The sequence below is a fragment of the Marmota flaviventris genome, chromosome 20, assembly GCF_047511675.1.
Source record: "Marmota flaviventris isolate mMarFla1 chromosome 20, mMarFla1.hap1, whole genome shotgun sequence".
In the NCBI taxonomy this organism is placed as follows: Eukaryota; Metazoa; Chordata; class Mammalia; order Rodentia; family Sciuridae; genus Marmota; species Marmota flaviventris.
This window is the reverse complement of record NC_092517.1, coordinates 3074235-3093967: the sequence shown is the minus strand read 5'-3', so window position 1 is coordinate 3093967 and position 19733 is coordinate 3074235. Positions and strand designations below refer to the sequence as shown.

Here is a 19733-nt window from a genome sequence, read left to right as displayed (position 1 = left end):
TCTTGGCCCCATGGCTGAGGAGACACCATCCAGGCAGGCTCTCTGATAACAGCATCCTGCCCTCACTGATTGCTAGAGGAATGTTAATCAGGAGCTTTGTTTTACTATCTGGGGTCTTGCTATTTTGTGTTCTGGTACAGTCTTTAGAAACCACCATACTCAGGGCTCATGCAAGCTTAGAAAAGTGAATTTAAAAAGACTCAGAATTCCCTGAGCTGTACGTCTGGATCATTCTGGGGTGTGCTTGGCTCTTCTCCCTCCCTGGAGAGGGCAGACGTTCACTGTTTCCAAAAGAAGAGGCCCAGGCAGAGGACAAGAGCCCTCAGGGAGGCCGGATCCCCCCCGAAGATGTTCCAGGGGTGGGAACCGGGTCCAGGGTCTGCAGTTCTGCTTCCAAGCCGACTGCTGCTCCGCCGGAGTAACTCTTTTCAACAGAAGAGTGTGCTGTTCCCCCGCAGGTTGGAAACTGGGAGAATTTAAATAAAATTTCATCAATCTTATTAAAATATGTGGGGACTTGGGTCTTCTTGGGCACAAGTCAGTCTAGAGATTTAGAGGCATATTAACAGTGAGGCTGGTGAAGGTTTTTAATAATAAAATTACAAATACGCTATCTAATTGTAAGTATATGACTTTTATCCTTGGTTTTTAAGAGGGAAAAATACTCTTTTTTTATGAGGAAAAGTAACTCCGTCAGAGTTGCCTTCTGTGATTAGCGCTATTGTATTCTTAAATTTTGATTGATAGAGATAATAGTTTTCACTTAAAAATACAGACAGGTACTTTAACTTTCCATGACAATAGCTATTTGCATTTCTTTTATCTTTCTGTTTAACATTTGTGGGGGTTGGGATGGATTTGATTATTAACTCTTATTGCACACTGGAGGTAAATCTAAAACAAAGGCTTTGTTAGGGCTTCAAAGGCAAAACAGCAAATATTGTTTGGGATTCATCTCCTAAAGGCTGTGAGAGGATACCTGTACAGTATTCCCATGACCGCGGCCAGGGTTCTAACTGGGTGCAGGCGAGAGCAGAGCCCTTTCCCCAGAGAGGAAGGGGCGTCGCAGTGTTCCCGAGGGGCTGCCAGCTGGAGTGGTGCCAGGTACGCTTGGCCGGGCTCCTGTACCACGTGGCTCACTTGGGGTCTACTGTTCGAGGCCTCAGTCTACTGGAATGGACCCCAAGGTCAGGCCCTGTGAGTTGGTACAGGTCCCAGAGGGCGAGGAACAGGAAGCAAACCATTCCCAGCTGGAGTGGGAGGAAGCTGGGGAAATGGTGGAACCCCCAGGCATGTTTTTTGATGGAGACAAGAAAAGGAAATAGAGGGGCTTGTGTACTGTGGCTGGTTGCGTCCGAGGCCTCTGGCTGGGAGACCTGGGCTGCAGGCCATTGGTCGCTGCTTGACTTCCTGGTCCATCCCTCCTCCTTACCCTGTTTCCTCCATTTCTTTCCTCTCCTCCTCCCCTTTCTCTCCTTCCCTCTTCCCATACGCCTGACTCTCTATTTGAAGTTTCGTGTGCGGGGAAAACACTCCAGAGTCCAGATCTAAGTGGATTTTCTCGTCTCAGGTGTGGCAGATAAAGTCACCCAGGTGCTTTAATTTTTCCACTAGTCGGATATGTGTGGCGTATCCTGCTGTTCTCTAAGAAATCATTGCACAGTAAGCCCAGGATGAGTTAAGACTCGTCCCTGAAGAGACACCCGTCTCTTGGAACTGGGCCCATTGGGACATATTTGTGCACGTGAAGTCTGCGCCCTCTAGTTGGAGGCCTGGGGGTGATGGGAACCTGAGGCCTGCCACACTGCCCGCGCTGCCCGCTTTGAGGACCAGGGTCTCACCCCTGCTGAGACCACTCACTGTGGTTCTCAGCCAGGGTTAGCCAAAGCTGGAGATGAAATCCATTGGCCCCCCTCCAGAGCTGGCCTGCCCGACTCTGGGATGTGACACGGATGCATACCATTTATTTCAAGTGATCCTGATGGGAGAAATACTCTGGCTGCTAGTGCTCAGGGGGCGAGCTACCTCTGCTCAGACCTGAGACCGGGTTCCAGGCAGGGCCTATGCTGAATGGTGCTGATCCAGGGAGGGCACATGTGCCCTCCCCGGAGGCTGACACAGACACCTTAGAGTAGTAAGGGCGCTGCAGGGGAGGCCTCTTGATGTAGAGGATTGCGCTTGGGGCAGTGTTATGGTTCTGACCCCAGGTGGCAGCCACTATGTGGTCACCAGGTACCCTCAGATAAACGGTGCTATTGCAATTCATAGTGCTGAGACCCTGGAGCAGGTCTAGGCCTCTACAGCATCTCCACGGTTACAGAGAGTGACATAGAGGAAAATCAGCAATTTCTGTTTACCATATCCTGCTCACTTGTATACCTCAAGCTAGCAGGAAACTGGAAAATAGAAAAAATATGCAATTTGTATGGTGATAGCATTGTTTTAAAAGGCAAGTGGGCTGGAGGGGAATCTATTTCTTTTAATCTTTTTTTTTTTTTTTTTAAACTTAAAGGTTTACATGGTCGTTTTAATTTTAGTCCTGGTACTGGTACTGCCAGGAAACATACAGGTAAATAGTTGGTTTATTTGATCAAAGTGAATGAAAAATGGCAAATACAGTTTTAGAAACGGAAGTTTATATGCTTTGGAAAAAAAAAAAAAGCCCCAAATGCAGATTTTTCTTCTAGTTGTTGATTTCCTATTCCTCTGAGCTTGTAAGGATGCCAACTCAGACCTCAGTACTTCCCCCTAATTTTCTTGTCTAGATATATTGACATATTTCATTTAATTTAGCATGATGGCAAACAGCTGTTGAACTATTAATCCCAGCAAAGCTAGAAAAATATTTTTTAGATTCCTTTGCTAATGGATACTTTCTCTAAAAATGCAACAGAAATACACTAATGGATGGCCAAATATGCTTATGCATTAACATTGATGGAGTATAGTTTATACCTCACTGCCAATTTCTTATGTAGAGGTGAAAATTAAACGTGGCCAGTTTTGTGTTGCTTTCATGCATACACGTCAGAGGGCCAGTTGTATAATTTTCTTGTTATTCCTCTCCTGTTTGTTTTGACTCTCTGAGGATAACATTACACTTATAAAACCTGAGGTGAGCCTGCTTTGGTTTTCTGTCTGTGCTCGCCAGCTCCTGTGCCTGGGCAGGTGGGTGGGTGGAAGGAACAGGCCTGGCATCACCTGGAAACGTTCGCACACTGCACAGAGATAACTTTATTCCAAGGAAGCATTTTCAGCAATTTAAAACAAAAATTAAATTTTAATGAGGTCCAGTTGTTTGCCAGGCCCTCTACGATAGCAAATCTCATCTGCATTGCAAAATCCCAATGCAATAGGTCCCGCTGCCAAACACGCAGGAAGAGGCACAGCTCCACAGATGAACCTACAGATGAGTTCAGCGTGTGCATTGGAGAGCACCTCAAGGAAAACGCGGGGACAGGGCTGGCTTGCTGGGAACCCAGAGCTGCCTGCCAGAGCCACTGGCTTTCCCTGGGAGTCAGTTGTGCTGAGTGGCGGGTACCCTGGTGCCTAGAGAGGACAGTGCCACTTGCCTCTTGAGGGGGACTCTGATCCGGTGGTGGGGCGCAGCCATGCCTCTGGCGTACCTTGAGGTCCCAAAGCCTGCCCTACAGCACTTCCCTGTCCTGGAGACACCCATCCTATGGACGTAGATCAGCAGTAAAGTGCACAAATTTCATTTTCAATCTGAATTGTTTTGTGTAAAAACAAAAGAAAAAAAAAAAAAAGGCTTGGGACAGGTTGTTGCAAAAGAGTAATTTCAAGTCCCTGAACTAGGGTTTTCCCCCACCCAAATTGTGAACATCTATGGTGAAAACCTGCAATTTCCTCTTACAATAAACACGAGAATGATGATTTCACCCAGAGCCTGCATCTTTTTTTCCGATCTTAATGGCAAGAATCTGCATACACTTGCCTGGGGAAATGTCATAAATTGGCCTCAGATCAATTCCTCAAAGATGGCACACACCAAAGTGCCACTTTAAAAATTTTCAGCCCTGGTGAAAGAAGCTTTTTCCTCCTCTCAGCGATGCTGCCTTTCACACTGGGGCTGACGGCAGAGGGCTGGGAGGGATAGATGCGAATAAAACCGAAACCACTTCATTACGTACTGTTCTGAAGAGTGAGCGCAGGGACATGAGCGTGCTAATCACATTAAGGACTGATTTCTCTGTCTTAAAAATCATAGGAGCATTTGGTCCTCAGCGGCGGAGTGAATCCTGTACCCTGTTAGTAACTTGATCTGAATGAATAAACAAATGTTTTGCTTTCCCCTTGTGCCGTGTGTGTGTTGGTCCCAGTTTCACGGGCAGAAAGAGGCCGAGTCTGCTGCTGAAAGGATCACCCACTGTTCTGTGGATGGAGCAGGCAGATGCCGGGGCGGGGCGGGGTAGGATATGTGTTTTTGGAGGCCCGATGGAAGTGGCATATTTCATGTGCCACGAACCATTTTCATTTAGCCTGGGAGATCTGGTAGATGCAGTGCAGAACATTCTCTGAACAGCTTTCACCACCATGAACTCCCCCCAGCCCTCCCCACGCCAAGGACCGTGGGGCTCTTATTCACCTTGAAAGGTCCAAAGTGGTCTAAGGCATCTTGTCCACAAGAATGAGTTCTTGCCTGAAGAGGGGAATGAAATAAAAAACAAAAAAACAAGTCTCTCCTTTAATGAAATTAGAGATGTTGTGATGTTAACCAAACAGAGCCCTGTTCAAGAGCGGCCTGGTTTCCAAAAACAAGGACCTATGAGTCACGTATTATTCCACACAAAAATAAACTGATAGATGACAAAAGGAGGAAAAGTTCACAGGCAAATCTGAAGTGTCTCGCCTGGGCTTTTCCCACCCACACAGACGCGGTGGTCTCGAAGCGCTTGAGGCCCGCAGTCCAGGTAGACTCGGAATCCCGGGCCTCGCTGCTGAACCCCTTCCAAGTTACTTGCCTCTCGCGCGTGTGTCCTGTGCTCCGCTGGTGACCACTTCCCCGACATTCAGATCTTGATGTTCTCTTGTTTTCAGGGTGACAAGTGACCTTTTGAGGTGACTGTAACTGAAGATTGCTTTACAGACGCCAAAAAAGGTAAATGCAAATGCGACGAGTGGAATTCACAGAACAGTTCCTGTCGCCTTCCAGGTTGTTTCCCGATCTTTATTTGTCGAAGATGCATGTGTTGATTTGTGTAATTATGTATGCAGCATGTTTTTGGGTTTTTTATTTTTTTGTGTGAAATCGTAGAACCTTAAAAAAAAATGGTCCACAGATTCATATTCCTTCCCCCAAACATGATCCAGTGTTCCAGTGGGTGGAGGCTGAACTTGACTCCCTTTCCCCGTAGACATGGTGGGTTTCCAGTTGGGAAGGAACATGCATGTCACGCGGTGCACAACTCCAGCTCACTGCAGGCCAGAGTGGCACATGTCAATGTCCGTGCTGACGTCCTGTCATCCAGTAGATGCCCATCTCGCTGCTCCCTAATCACCTTCTTTCAGAAATTAAGAGTCAGGCACCCTAGCAACAGGCATCGCCAAGCCATGGGTGGGGGGCAGCAGTGCCTGGAAGGTGGGTGCTAGGCTGCCCTGTTCACTTGAAAATCAAACGAGAACCTGATTTCAGAATTAGAAGTTTTCAGAGAGGCTAATGTCACTTGATGAATTAAAGCCACATTTAATTCTCTCAAATTCACTTTTTTGAGAGGGTAGATTAAAAAAAAAGTACTCAGGTTAAAATGGTCACGGCTGCTACCTGGTCTCTGGTTTTAGAGTGTCCCTCGGCTAGGGGCAGTGAGCACTTTTCGTGGGATTTTGCAGGCTGTTGAGGGTCTGCTGTTTTTCAAGTATCTGCATCTTCCTTTCAGTTTTGAATGTTGCCCTTTCCTAAGTTCCATTTGGTTTCATAGGTCTGTGTCTGCTTAAAAACAGGTTATTTGCTGGCATGGTTGAATCAAACCTTTGCTCAGGTTTTACTAAACGAAATATATGTATTTGTAAGATGCAGACTTCTTACTCTTTAGTTGAACATGGTTTTAATCATAGAATTTTCATAATGGGAAAATTGTCCCATCCATTATGTTTTTAATCTCTGCCAGGGATTTTGGCTCTAGAATAAAGGGTGCGAATTCGTTTTCCTTGGTACTAGGGATTGAACTCGGGGCGTTACTCTACGATTAAGCTATTTCCCCAGTCCTTTTTAGTTTTTAATTTTGAGGCAGGTTCTCATTGAGTTGCTGAACTCGGCTTTGAACTTGAGATCCTCCTGCCTCTGCCTCCACATTGCTGGGGATACAGGTGTGCACTACACCTGCTCATTTGTTTTTATAGTTGAATTCTTACTTATTGGACCACAAAAAAATGTAGAATTGGTGCATTTTGCTCTGTGGTTAATCAAAACTTCGCAAGAAGTACCAGTCGCCCTGCATTGAGGACAAATGTCTGCTTCAGGAAGATGTTGCACAGTAGAAGGAATTGATCTCAGGTGTTCTTTGAGCACATCAAGCTGCACAAGATTGTTGGCAAAGCCCTTCCCTTGGCTGGGACACTGGATTCCAGTAGTCTTATTAGGAAGCTGCAAACTTTTTCTGCCAAGGACCAGCTAGTAAATATTTTCTGCTCTGGGGGCCATTTGGACTGTGCCCCGCCTGCCCTTCTGGCTCTGCTTTGCTGTCTCTGGTTGCCATGATCTCTCAGAGAGATTCAATCCAAGATGCTCCCCGTGCAACCCTGCCAGGTGCCTAACTCATCTTGTGCCTTTGGCCAGAGTTACAGGTGACACTAAACACTGTGGTTAAACAAAGTTGGAAATGTCACTGTAAGATGGAGTTGAGCTTCAGAGCTGCTGTATCCACACAGCTCCAACCAGAGCTTCCCCAGCCCGTCTCGATCATCCCCCAGTAGCCTGAGTACTGTTCTTCTGACTTGGCGTCTTTACCATGGCCACACTTAACCCATCACCTGAAAATGAAGATGTGAGCCGCCCACCCCCCACCCCGAATCGACAGTGTTGTTCAGACTTAAAAAAAAAAAAAAAATATATATATATATATATATATATATATATATATATATATATATATATATATATCATGGCTCAAGGGAAAATTTAACAGTAAAAACCTTCTAGGAATTTGTCATTAGCCTTGACTGAGAGAGAAACTGCATGTTTAAAAACACGTGCTCTCCTTAATTACCACTGAGAGCCCGGTCTGTTACAGCATGGAGCATCCTGCAAATGAGGACGCCCCCTTGTCAAACTTCTGGATCCTGAAAAATCCCTCCTTTCCTGACACGTCTTTTCAGGATGCAGGAAAGCTGAGCACCGAGTCCACATGGTCTTTCTCTTTGACCTGCCCTCTGGGGACCTGAGCCTCTCTCTGTATGTGCACCAGCGTCTGCTTTGATTATTGTGTTTGTTTTTATCCTTTACACGTGATCTTCGTTTTTCCTATTCACAATCAGTATGTTCTATTCCTTTTATTTCCTTTTACAGTCTCCATCTCATCTCTATTTTGACCCAAATTTCAATTGTTTTCTTTGTGTGTGTGTGTGTGTGTGTGTGTGTGTGTGTTGCTAGGGATTGTGCATGGGAGGCAAGCACTCTACCCACTGAGCCGTACCCCCAGCCACTTTTGTTTTCTTCCTTCCTTCCTTCCTTCCTTCCTTCCTTCCTTCCTTCCTTCCTTCCTTTCTGTTAGGGTTTGTAGATTGAGCCTAAAGTTTCATGTAAATTTTACCTTTAAGCTCAAGGACCTTTCAGAGACAAATTCTTATTTCCCTTGATCTCTTACATATAGTAAGAGAAAAACATTTTGCTAGAAATAGAACATTGAAAATACATTTAAAATGAGGATCAGGGTAACATTTCTGATGAGGCAGCCTTGAGCGAACAGCAGATCTTACTCATCAGCAAAGGATGAGACCAGGAGCACCCATCGTGACACCCCAGGTGGTGTGGATTTCAGGTGTAGGAGGTTCTCAGCACCTCCCATGCCCCAGTCTGTGTGAATGCAGATAAACATGCCCCCAGAGGCAGAATGGGGACAACTACTGGTCATGTGCATGACAGTGGCCAGGCAAACTCAGAAAAGCAGACAGAGGCATTTTTAAAACCGAGATTCAGAGTTTTGACTGATTGTGAATCACAGCCATCGTGGTTGGTAGGGAGAGGAGAGTTTTCTAGCAGGCAGCTCTGAGTGCTGTGTGGAACGGTTCCGGAGGCTGGCATTCCTGAGAAGGCAGATGTCAATTAGTATAATCCCTACTTTACAAACTGGGAAAGTGGCCCATAGACAAAAAGTAACCTGCCCAAGGTCATCTGGAATATCAAGATAGAAACTGGGAGAACTTGCTGGGAGAGTGATGAGTGGACGTCTCTGTGGCATGGCTACTGCCCTGACCTGTTCATTTATCAAAGGTGTATGTGGCTTTTGTGACCCTGCCTCTCCCATCATTGACAGTTCACCCACATGTGACGCTTGGCTGAAAATTCCAACAAACCTGATTTGCAAAATTTATCATTTCCTATTCAACCTTTAATGGTGTGGAGAGTTGAAGACTGTGATCAAGCCCGTGTGGTTACAGTTACATCATCAAGCTTTACATCATACATATTGGTTCATTTTTTAAGTCGTCAGCTTATTTGGAAGAAAGTTACAGAAATCGAAAATCATGTTTAATCTTGTCAATTTCTCTTGCCACCGCAACTTAAGCTGTCTGGGGATAGATCCTGTACCCTTTAGAGTGTCTTACAAATAATTTCTTGGTTAAAATTGTAAATGCTCCTCAGCTGTTTAAAATGTAAATGATTGGTTCCTTTGAAAGTTTAGTTTTGTGTGATTTAAGTGTTTACTTAATGAGAGTAACAGTTTCAGCCAGACATAGTGGCAACCACGTATCTTCCCAGTGATGCCGAAGGCTGAGGCAGGAGGATCTCAAGTTCGAGGCCAGCCTGTGCAACTTGAGCAAGGCCTAAGCAATTTATTGAGACCTTGTCTCAAAAGTTTAAAAATTTTGAAAAGTGGTAGTGGATAGCTCAGGAGTAAAGTGCCCCTGGATTCTGTCCCCACTACTACTAAAAAAAAAGAGGAAAAAAAATAATTGTGTCCTAACCACTCAAAATGACCAAAATGTGTAGCATTTGCATTCTGTGACTATTGATTCATGAAGTTGTCATAAAGACTCTGTAGGAAAGTCTCCTTGAGTGTTTAGATGACGACGTCATGACCAGTCCTCCAGCAGTTAAGCATTGAAATGCTCTCTGGCCCCCAAATACACAACATCCCCACGCCCAGCTTATAACAGGATAGAGACAAGAATGAGAGGGAGACCCACAGGCTATGGCTTAAATAGAGCCAAAGTTCGCTTCCCTCCGGCAGTCTGGCTGATGGTATGTGGGGCCGCTCCGCGCAGAGATCCTAACAGGCAGCTTTCTTTGAAGCAAGAGACTTGATGGTCATACATATCGCGCCTCTTGATGTCTGAATGGTGAGGTTGGGGTGATGTGGCTTTGATGAGCTTGAGGGGCTGCTTGGTGCCCAGGGGCTTGGACAAATTGGAGAGCAGATCCAGGAGCAAGGCTGGGACATGGCTTCTGGATTGTGCAGGGTCGGTCCTGGGGCTTTACTCACCCATTTGCAGCCACCTGCGTGCCATGCTAGTTCTTATCCCAGTGGCTCCTTGGTGGTTCCCTGATGGGTGCCCGGGTCCCAGCTGCATGGCAGGCGCTGTCTCTGGCCTCTGTTTCTCTTCCAGACAGGAAGACGAAGCGTGGAGTGTTAGGATGGGTCTGTTGGTTGCCATGAGAGAGGGTGGGCTCAGGGAGGGGATACAGGGCTGTCAGGGACCAGGACGTGCTGAAGGACGTGGGTCCTTCAGCATCTGGAGTGAGTCAGTCACCTGATTTTTCCCCAGACTTCTTACCAGATCTTGCAAATGTCATCAGGCATGCTAATTTTTGGTAAGAGCTTTATGGAGATTATAATCCAGATAATATAGTTCACCCAACTAGAGTACACGTATTGTCCAGTGGTTTTTAGTTTGTTTACAGAGTTTGCAACCATGTTCCTGGGTTTAGACCAATTTTCTCACCAGGACAGACAGCCTGGTGTCAATTAGCAGTCACTCATCACCCTTTCCACCTTAGCAAGAAGAAATCTGCTTCCTGTCCATGTGCATTTACCTGCTCTGGATATCTTGTAAAAAGGAATCGTAGGATATACATCCTGCTGGGACTGGCTTCGTCTGAGCAATCATAAGGCATTTTCAAGACCCATCAAAGGCTTGTCGAATGTTAGACTTCTTAAAACCTTGAGAGCTCTTACTGCTAAAACCAATAGAGTGATGGTCAGGAATGTTCTTAGGGGAAACAAAGGACCCCTTCTCATGCCGTGCCTATTCTTACTGGACTGATGTGGCCTCTCAACAGTTAAACTTCAGCATTTAAATGTTTGCATGTTAAGTTAGCTGTTTTTAAACATTGTTAGCCATAATGCTTAACTAAGTTCCTCTGTAAACAAGGGCTGTCTCTTCTTGAATGCTAGTTTCAGAGAAAAAAAATTTTTTTTAAATATTGATCTTCAGTAAAATATGCTCCATAGAGTTTGTTTTCAGGCAGAAGTCCCTTGATGACATGTACATGAAGGCCTATTCAGTCGTCAAGACAGTATTGGCAGCAATTATCAAGTAGCCATATTTTGTTCAGTGAACAGTCAAAAATATGAAACCAAGTAACCAATGGTTTCTTAAATGATGCTTTTGTGGTTCCACATGCAAGGGCAGGAATTTCCCACCACTCACCTTGAGCATGGATGGAGGAAGTGCTCCTTTTAGGTGGCAGCTAATCCTCTTAGCAGAGACGTGGGAATGTTACCTTTCTTTGCCAACTCAAAACCTTCAGGAAGGAATCGGAAGGGACGAGTACAAACAAAACCTCGTGAAGGGTGGCTGGTTGCTGTGGACCTTGCCAGCAGCCCCCTGGTGTCTGGTGACACCCAGCCCAGCAGAGGAGCCTGGTACCCATCCTAGAGTCTGTCCTGCATGGGCTGAGGCTCCCAGGACCGACTTCCGCCCTGTGCTGAGTCTGCATTTCGTTTTTGTGGCATCTTCTCAAAAGACTGCTGCTGATTGGCACTTTGTCCACATGAAACGAAGATGAATCATGCATGTGTTCTTCTCTTTAGCTGGTCAGAACTATTAGCCATGTTTTTGTGGCCTTTGAATAAAGGGTGGTGGGGAGGAAAAGGAGGAGCTCTTTCTACTCCATTGAAATCCTGTCTTTTTGAAGTATGAAAACCATGCAGTCCTCCCTTGAATTTTGTATGTTAGTGTGTACGTAGCATATAATTATAGGTAATTACATGTTTTGTGAATTACCTGACACTGTGATAAGTTATATAGAATTAATTAAAAAAGCCAATGCACGTCACGGGCTGGACGGTGATCATTGCAACCCTTGGGTTGGTTGGCAGGGTACTCAGGTCTCCTCCCTCCCTCCACTTCCCTTTCTTCTGGGGATTGGCTTGTTTCCCTTTCCAAGAGCCCTGCGCAGACCCTCAGGACAGAGCAAGTGTCCTGAGGTCTACCCATCACAGAGTGCTTGTTTTAAAGTGTGCTCAGACCAAAGACTTTCAGAGTGGGCATTGGGCCCAGCTTGTGAACTAGGGACTTACTGGGTTGGACTGAGGACCGTTTTGAAACGGACTAAACTATAGGATAAAGTAGAAGAGAAAGTCGTCGTGTTCCCTGTCTTGCGGATGCTTGTGTCTGCCATGAAGCTTTCTCAAGCTATGAGCCGTCTTCGTGGGGCAATTCCAAGGGCCACCCTCTTGTGTTCCTCTGTTCACGGTGTCCTTATTGTGGGTGGGTCGCATACCAGGTGTTGTGCTGGACCCACCTTGTCCAGGTCAGAAGCCACCAGCTATATATGGATACGGAGCCCTTGAAATATGGCTCGCTAGAACTTTCGATGTACTCCAAGTATAAAGTCCAGTCAGTATTTTGAAGCCTTTGTTTGAAGAATGTGAACTATTTGCCCGATTTCTTCACTGATTACATGTTGAAAGTTCATTTCAGCTGCACCTTTTTACTTTTAACAATATCACCCCCGGGACACCCGGGCCTTCCTCCTGCTTCTGTTGGACAGCGTCGCCATCCAGGGTGGGCATGCCGTGGTGAGCAGCAGCCTCCAGGTCCTCTGCTTCCTTGCTCTGAGGGTGGGAGCCGCAGAGCAGCTTTGTAAATGTGAAGCAGGCGGTAGGCAGGTGCCCTGGGGAGAGGAGGAGGACAGAGAGGGCAGTGCTCAGAGGCAGGGTTGGCTTCTGCAAAGTCTGGGGCCAGGTGAGGTCACTGGGAAGCCATGACATCTGAGTGGACACTTGGCCTCTTCTGGAGAGGAGGAGTCTGCCAGTCACCATCAGGGCCTTCAAAAGGGCAGAGGAAGGACAAGGTAGGGAAGTGGCAGGGTCCCATGGAGGAGGGTGCCAAGTCCCACTGTCCTCTTAGTGAAATGGGAGCCTTCCAAGGGCTTGGAGAGGAGGCAGTGAGCCATCCGTGTCTTCAGTGCATCATTCAAGAAGCTGTGGAGGAAATAGTCGGTGGGTGGGTCCCTCGGAGGGAGCCCTGTTAGGAGGTCCCGTCATAGACTGGCATCAGATGGCGGTGGAGATGGTGAGATGTGGTCAGTGTGGGATTCACTGATGGCAGTGAGCAGCTCCTCGAGTGGAAAGGTCAGGGTGAAGGGGTCGGTGAAGGAAGACACAGCCTTGGGTCCTGAGTGCTGGGTGTCAATAGGGCTCACTGGGCAATGGCGTGAACCCAGAGAGCAGAGTCAGCCTGCAGCCCGCTGCTGCCCGCTCAGATCCTGCTGGAAGGATGGAGGTGTGGGCTGCAGCAGGGAGTCCCCGGGGCAGATGGTGCTGGGCAGGAGAGGACCGGGGTGCCGCCGAGGATGTGGGTGGTTCCCGCTGCGTGTTATCCCCCAGATTGAGACGTCAGTTATGCCCTTAGAGATTTCAGCTCTGGACACCTCCCAGCCAGGGGGCTATAAATGGAGGATTTATAAGCATGTGAGTGAGGCCCAAAGGGTAGACAGAAGAGAAGGCTCCAGATGTGGGTTCTGAAGCCAACCCCTTTGATCACAGGCTGCCGCAGGGGCGAGTTAAAGACGGAGGCAGAACCAGACTTTGGCGAACAGGAGGTGTTGAGGGGCCGTCAGTTGGGTGACCTGCTGCCAGGAGGTCCAGGGGATGGCCATTGGGCTCGACCACTCTGAAGCCTGGATCTGATGGCTCCTAGCGCGAGTCAAACCTAGTTGCCGTCTCCTCTCGGTATCGTCCTCTACTGCAGGGCTGACACCCCTTGTTTCTCCAGGAGGCTCACCTGAGCAGCACCCCCCATTCATGAAGGTCCCCCCTTGACTCCGTCCCCTGCACGCTCACTTCTGTGACGGTCGGGTCCTCGCACAGCCCGAGAAGAAAAGCTAAGGGAGCCTGTGTGTCCGGTCCCCGTCCACCTGCTGCTAGGCCTGAGGGTGGGCCTGTGTGGGTTTGGGTGAGAGCCAGGGGGAGAGGAACGTGCGCCCAGGGCTCACCTTAGGGTCTACTGATTTTAATCATCTAAAGTGCATCGCAGCCTGGTGTGGTTAACGGAGTCTCCAGATTAGTAAAGTCCTAGTTTGAGCTGGAGCCACAAGTCAGTCTTTCACCTCAGCCTGAGACTCATATAGGTAGTCTTTGATGGCTTCGTCTCCCTTTCAAATTAACTAAGAGCATCAAAGATTCTGGTGTGTTCACCCGTATTGAAATACGGTTGAACATTTTCAGGATTTCTGGCTTCGTCTCAGTCTTGATGCATCTCGGAAAACGAAAGGCAGAAATCACAAAACACATGTCTCACGCGGGTGCTTGGATGCAAGTACCACTAACAGGGTACTGGGCGGGAGAAGCACAGTCCCTCTCTCTGGATAATTGGGAGTGTGCTGCTCAACTTTTGTTTTCATGGCATTTTAAAATTTTTAAAATAGGAAGACATGGAGAGATGGGAACAAAATTTCAGACCTCCATAGGTCAGTGTTTCATTTGTGTCCTGCCATTATTTTTTACAGAAAGACTTGTTGAGTTACACTGGTACCATGTGGGCTATTTTTATTTCCACATCTTCTCCTTAAAATATCATCCTTCTTTCCTCCGTTGGTAGTTACTAAGCACACATCTTAACTTGGAGGCTGCCATGGTGACCATTGCTGAGTGTCACCCTGCCTACCATGGAGGGTCGTTGGTATCGATGGCCAGCCCAGCTCTTGGACATCTTTAGTCCTTAGAGCTTCTTACAAAAAGATGTCAGGATGTCAGGTTACCAGCCAGTTGATCTCTCTACTTTTAAATAAGAATCCTGAGGCTCTTCCCGTCCTCCGGGCTCCAAGAGCACCTCTTCCCAAGCGGCGCTATATGTTTTCTTATCCCAAGCGTCTGTCTTTCTGCTGTCCCAGGGCAAGCCATTGACTTGTTTGACATTGCAGCTACAAAACTTCCCTCATGGAATTCCACGGCGGCCCCCCTGGCCAGTGAAAAGGACTTTGGTCTTTCAGAGCACAAGAATTAACTCCTTTGCCCTCCCGCAGAGGCAGACTCATCAGCTGATGAGGGGAGGGTTCCTCAGGAGTTCTTCTGTGGTGGGTTTTGTCTAGAATTGAGCTATGCACCCCACAGAGTCCGCCCTTTCCCCGTGCTGGTCCTCCAGCTCTGGTAAAGGCAGGTGTTGTTAGATCTGTGGGCTCAGAGGGGCCTGGGGACGTTGGACCTCGCTCCTGGGATTCTTGTCCTCGCTGATGATGACATTGGGAGGTAGAAGAGGAAATGACAGATGCAGGCCACTGTGTAACTGGCTGTCCATGTTGGGAGTCGGCCCCTGTTTCAGCACACCCCTTCCTTCCTTTACTGATGTAACACCAAAAGCAACTGGAAATGTTAAAATTTGACTACAGAAAATTTATGACTAACAATAAGTGAAAACACCAACACAGTTTTTAATGTAGACTTTCTGAGTGCATGTCCTTGTGGCTCTCATTTCCTATATGTTTTCTTTTTTTTTTTTTTTCTGTAAACCGTGTTCAGGGACTTAGAAGTGTTTCAATATCACATAGGAACAGTGTCAGTGCGAGAGGTTCCTCTCAGAGGGTCCCCGCCCTGCAGGTGCCCTCCATACCCTCCTCTGACCCTGTCCCCCTCTCTCTTGCTTCCCTCTAAAGTCTGAACCCCTCTTTTTTTTTCTTTTAAATAAGGCTATTTGAAGATAGTTTTAAGTTAGAATTCTGATGGTTGACAACTGTCGATTTTTGGAATCATGGTTTTCTCTAGCATGAGAACTGAGGTGTCTCCCTTGTCCCCCGGGGATTGATTGACACGTGTGGGTGAGTGCCCACTCCATGACTCTCCTTTGCCGAGGGCCAGGGTACGTAGAGGATAATGAGGTGCTGCTTGTTTTTTTTTTTTTTTTTTGAGGTGCATGCTAATGGACTCTGTCTGCTTGAGCTTTCCAGTCCTGCTCCCTCGGGCTCTGAAATTGGGGTTGCCATTCTGTCTCCCTCCTTGGGATAAAATAGTTGGCAGTGTAGAATTTTCACTAGGTAATTGCATTAGGTAAGTTCTCATGGTCATATTCTACATACATCGTGTACATAGGAGAGGGAGTTCTATGAACTGGCTTCCCCCCACCCTCTGATTGCAGGTGTTCGACCAGCTCACTAGAGGGAATTTTAAATGATAGGAAAATACACAAATAAATCCAAAGGAAAAATACTGTGGAATCTTGAGCTTGATAATATCACGCATGGGTATCCCCCCCCCCCGCCCTTTTTTCTCTTCGTTGAGGGTACACATATTTAACAGAACTGAAGTCCTTTACCCACGAAGTAATCACCAAGACGTGGTGGTGAATGGTCGAATACGATGTCATTCTTTGAGATATAATAAAATTTAAGTGTTTAAAATAGAAGAGAGACCAGTGAAGCAGATGAGGGTCGAGGGGGAGGAAGGAGCTGTGGGATGAATCCGAGCAAACTTTCCTGTGTACATGTGTGAATATACCACAGACACTCAGCTTTGTGGATATCCACAGCCAGTAATTAAAATTAAAAAAAAAAAAATCCATCAGTAAATAGCAGAAAAATCAGTCATATAGACAAAATGGAACAGGAGTGGAAGGAGGGGTGGAAAAGGGGATGTACTGGGGACTGAATGAGAGCAAATTATACTCCATACTTGTGTAATTATGTTAAAATGAGCCCTAATATTATGTATAACTAGAGCCATCTAATAAAAGGAAGAAAAAAAACAAGAAATTTTTCCATTCATCATGTTGAGTCTTGAGGCTCTGTCTAGTTTTTCTGTAGTATACTGTATTGGGCATGTCTGTACATAAATGCTTTTCTTTTTTCCTTTTTTTTCTGGTACCAGGGATTGAAGTCAGGCGCTTGACCACTGAGCCACCTCCTCCCCAGCCCTATTTTGTGTTAGTGACAGGGTCTCACTGAGTTGCTTAGCACCTCCCTTTGCTGAAGCTGGCTTTGAACTCGCGATCCTCCTGCCTCAGCCTCCTGAGCTGCTGGGATCACAAATGCTCGTCTATTAATCTCCTTCTCTAGATAAATTCTAGAGGCAAAGCCATACAGCACGTTCTGGAACTTGTGGGTCCTCCACACACTTGCCACTCTGCTTCTCATGCTCACGCCTTTCTTCATTCTTTCCAGGGGAGAGTGTTTATTTCAGTAGATCTTGGCTAACGACAAGTTTCCAAATTTTTTGTTAGTTACATCATAGGAGGAAAAAAGGGAAACTATCTCATTTTTATCTTGTTCCATTTTTTTGTTGACGAATCGGGCCCAGAAGTTTTGTTTGTTCTTAAATTGTTCATGACTGTTGGAGCAGCCAGGGTGGGGACTTGGAGGAGACCAGGGAGCTGGGAGGAAGGGGTTGAGATCCTGTCATTGAGAGGCTCTGGACCATTGGCTGTTCCCCCAGGAGTCACAGGATGCTTTATTTTTTATTGTTAACTTTTTTTCATTTTATTTTTTGCCCAATTTACGGTGCATTATTGGTTGTATGTTGTGGTGGAATTCACTGACACATTACATGCACACAATGTCATTCTCCAAGTGTTCGTGAATAGGACAGCATCAGATTAAAAAGCTTCAGCAAAGGAATGAACTAACAATGCAAAGAAAAAACATATAGCAAGGGAAAATATCTTTGGCAGCTCCTCTTTTGACAGAAAAGTAATATCCAGAATATCAAGAGACTTAACATTTAAAGAAACTCAATTCCTTCCCCCGATTTCTTTCTTCTACTCCACTGATCCCTTTTGAGTATCGTGATATATTTGTCCCGTCCACCTTTCTATTCCCTTTTCCTCGCCATCTTTCACATGTGAGAGAAAACATGCCCCTTGACCTTCTGAGTTTGACTGATTTCGCTTAACATAATGGTCTCAAGTTCCATCCATTTTCCTCCAAATGGCATGGTTTCATTTTTCCTAATGGCTGAATAAAACTCCACTATGTATCGGTACCACATCTTCTTGGTTTATTCTTTCATTAGTGGACACCTAGGCTGCTTCCAGAGTTTGACTCACGTGAATTGTGCTGGTGCAAACATGGGTCTCATGTCTCACTGTAGCGTGGTAACTTTAGTTCTTCAGGGTAAATTCCGAGGAGTCCTATGTGGGTCCTAAGGTACAGTTCCTCTGTACTGATATCCGTAGTGGTTGTACTAACTTACAGTTCCACCAACAGTGTACAGTGTCCCTTCTCCACGTCCTTTCTACCATTTATTACTGTTTGTGTTCTTGATGGCCACCATTCTGACTGGAGTGAGATATAAAGTCTCAGTGGGCTTTCGATTTGCATTTCCTTAATTGCTAATGATGTTGAACATGTTTTCATTTATTTCTTGGACATTTGCATTTCTTTTGAGAAGTATTTGTGTAGTTCATGTTACCATTTAATAATGGGGTTATTTGGGGGAAGGGTGAGTTTTTTCCTGTATTCTGGATATTGTCCTGTGTCAGAAGAGCAGCGAGCAAAGATTCTCTCCTGTTCTGTGGGCTCGCTCTTCACCTCCCCAGTTGTTTCCTGTGCTGTGCAGAAGCTGTTTAATTGGATGCCATCCCCTTTATTTGTTCCTGGCCTGGCTTCCCGAGCCTTATCAAGGGGGCTATTGAGGACGTCGCGGCCCGTGCCTGTGCAGTGGAGTGTCGACCCTGTGTTTTCTTCTAGTTGCTGGCTTCTGGCCTAATTCCCAGGTCTTTGATCCATTTTGAGTTGACTTGATGCAGGGTGAGAGGTAAGGACTCAGTCACAAAGTGCTTTGAAGCTTTAGATGCCTCCGTTTGCTCCCTGAGTCATTATGGAGAGCTTGCTGTGGACAGCATGTCGGGGGGAGGGCGAAAGTCCATCGGAGACCAGGAAGAATGCCTCTTCTGTAAGTGGGGAGGGTCGACTTGTCACTTCCTCATGGACAACAGCTACCTACAAAGAGCTCCCTTGCAGGGGTCAGGGATGGAGCCTGGCTGTACCTCTTCCCTAGGTCAGTGCTGTGTTCCTTCCACAGCTCCCTGACAGCCAGCGCGCATCAGGCTCTGGGTGCCTCCTTATCATCGTGGAGGTTGGGGGCTCCTGAGTGCCAGGGGCTTCTCCCCTTTCCCTGTTAGCCCTGCATCTAGGGAGCTAGCATCCTCCTGCTACGTGGTCCCAGAGGCCCAGGAGAGGCCCAGCGGAGTCCACTTAGGTGCCCAGAGCTTAAGGACAGCCCTTGGCCTCACGGGAAGGAGCGGTGCCCAGGTGTTGAGTGGGGTGCGCTGAAGCCTGAGCTCTGCAGAGCTGTGCTGCTCGTCCTCTCCTCTGTACAATCAAGGGGCCTGCCCTTCTGCATCCCCCAAGAATTAACAGGAAAGTGTCTGCCTTTCCTCTCTCAGCCCCGCACAGACCCTCTGGTCTCAGTGTTGCTGGGGCCAGGGTCGAGATCAGCGTGAGGACTTGGGGTTAGGACCCTGCACCCCACGGCCTGGACCACACCTGCTTTCTCTGGGGGACCCACAAGGACACCATCTAATTGTCTTTGTACTTTCCTATCACGGTGGTTCCAAAACAGGACTGGGTTTTCATGGAAAAGTCAGCCCTCCATTTGCCAGTGTGATGAGGGTGGCTTGTGCTGTTCTGTCCTGTCACAGAGGGGCGTGGCTTGTGGCCACCTGAAGTGGGTTTGGATGGCAGTTCTGGGGTGTGGTCTGGAAGCCTTCAATCAGTGCTCCCCGTCTGTGCAATGGGGTCACTGGCAGCACCTGCTGCATGCCTGCACTGTGACAGTGGCATAGAGGATGGAAATATCTGAGTTACCTTTGTGGTTCACATTATAGATTTTTTTTTGGGGGGGGGGTGTACCAGGGATTGAACTCAGGGCCACTCGACCACTGAGCCACCTCACCAGCCCTATTTTGTATTTTATTTAGAGACAGAGTCTCACTGAGTTGCTTAGCATCTTGCTTTTGCTGAGGCTGTCTTTGAATTTATGATCCTCCTGCCTTGGCCTCCAAAGCTGCTAGGATGATAGACAAGTGCCACTGTGTCCAGCCTTCACATTTTATTAAAACAGTTTAACACAGACAATATAGTTTCATCTTAATAGAATTATAGTAATTTTTTTTTTTTAATT

General features: G+C 46.9%; 1 protein-coding gene across 6 annotated transcripts in view; it reads left to right on the top strand.

Moving 5' to 3' along the window:
* Foxp1 (forkhead box P1) overlaps nucleotides 1-19733 on the top strand; it is a 527427-nt gene that overhangs the window by 230218 nt on the left and 277476 nt on the right. For 2 of the 6 annotated variants that reach the window (XM_071605951.1, XM_027931811.2), the window contains exon 2: nucleotides 5059-5119. The exons of the other annotated variants lie outside the window; for them this stretch is intronic. The gene's annotated coding sequence lies outside the window, so the exon portion shown is untranslated. The remainder of the gene's footprint in view (nucleotides 1-5058; nucleotides 5120-19733) is intronic. 6 annotated transcript variants of the gene reach the window in all.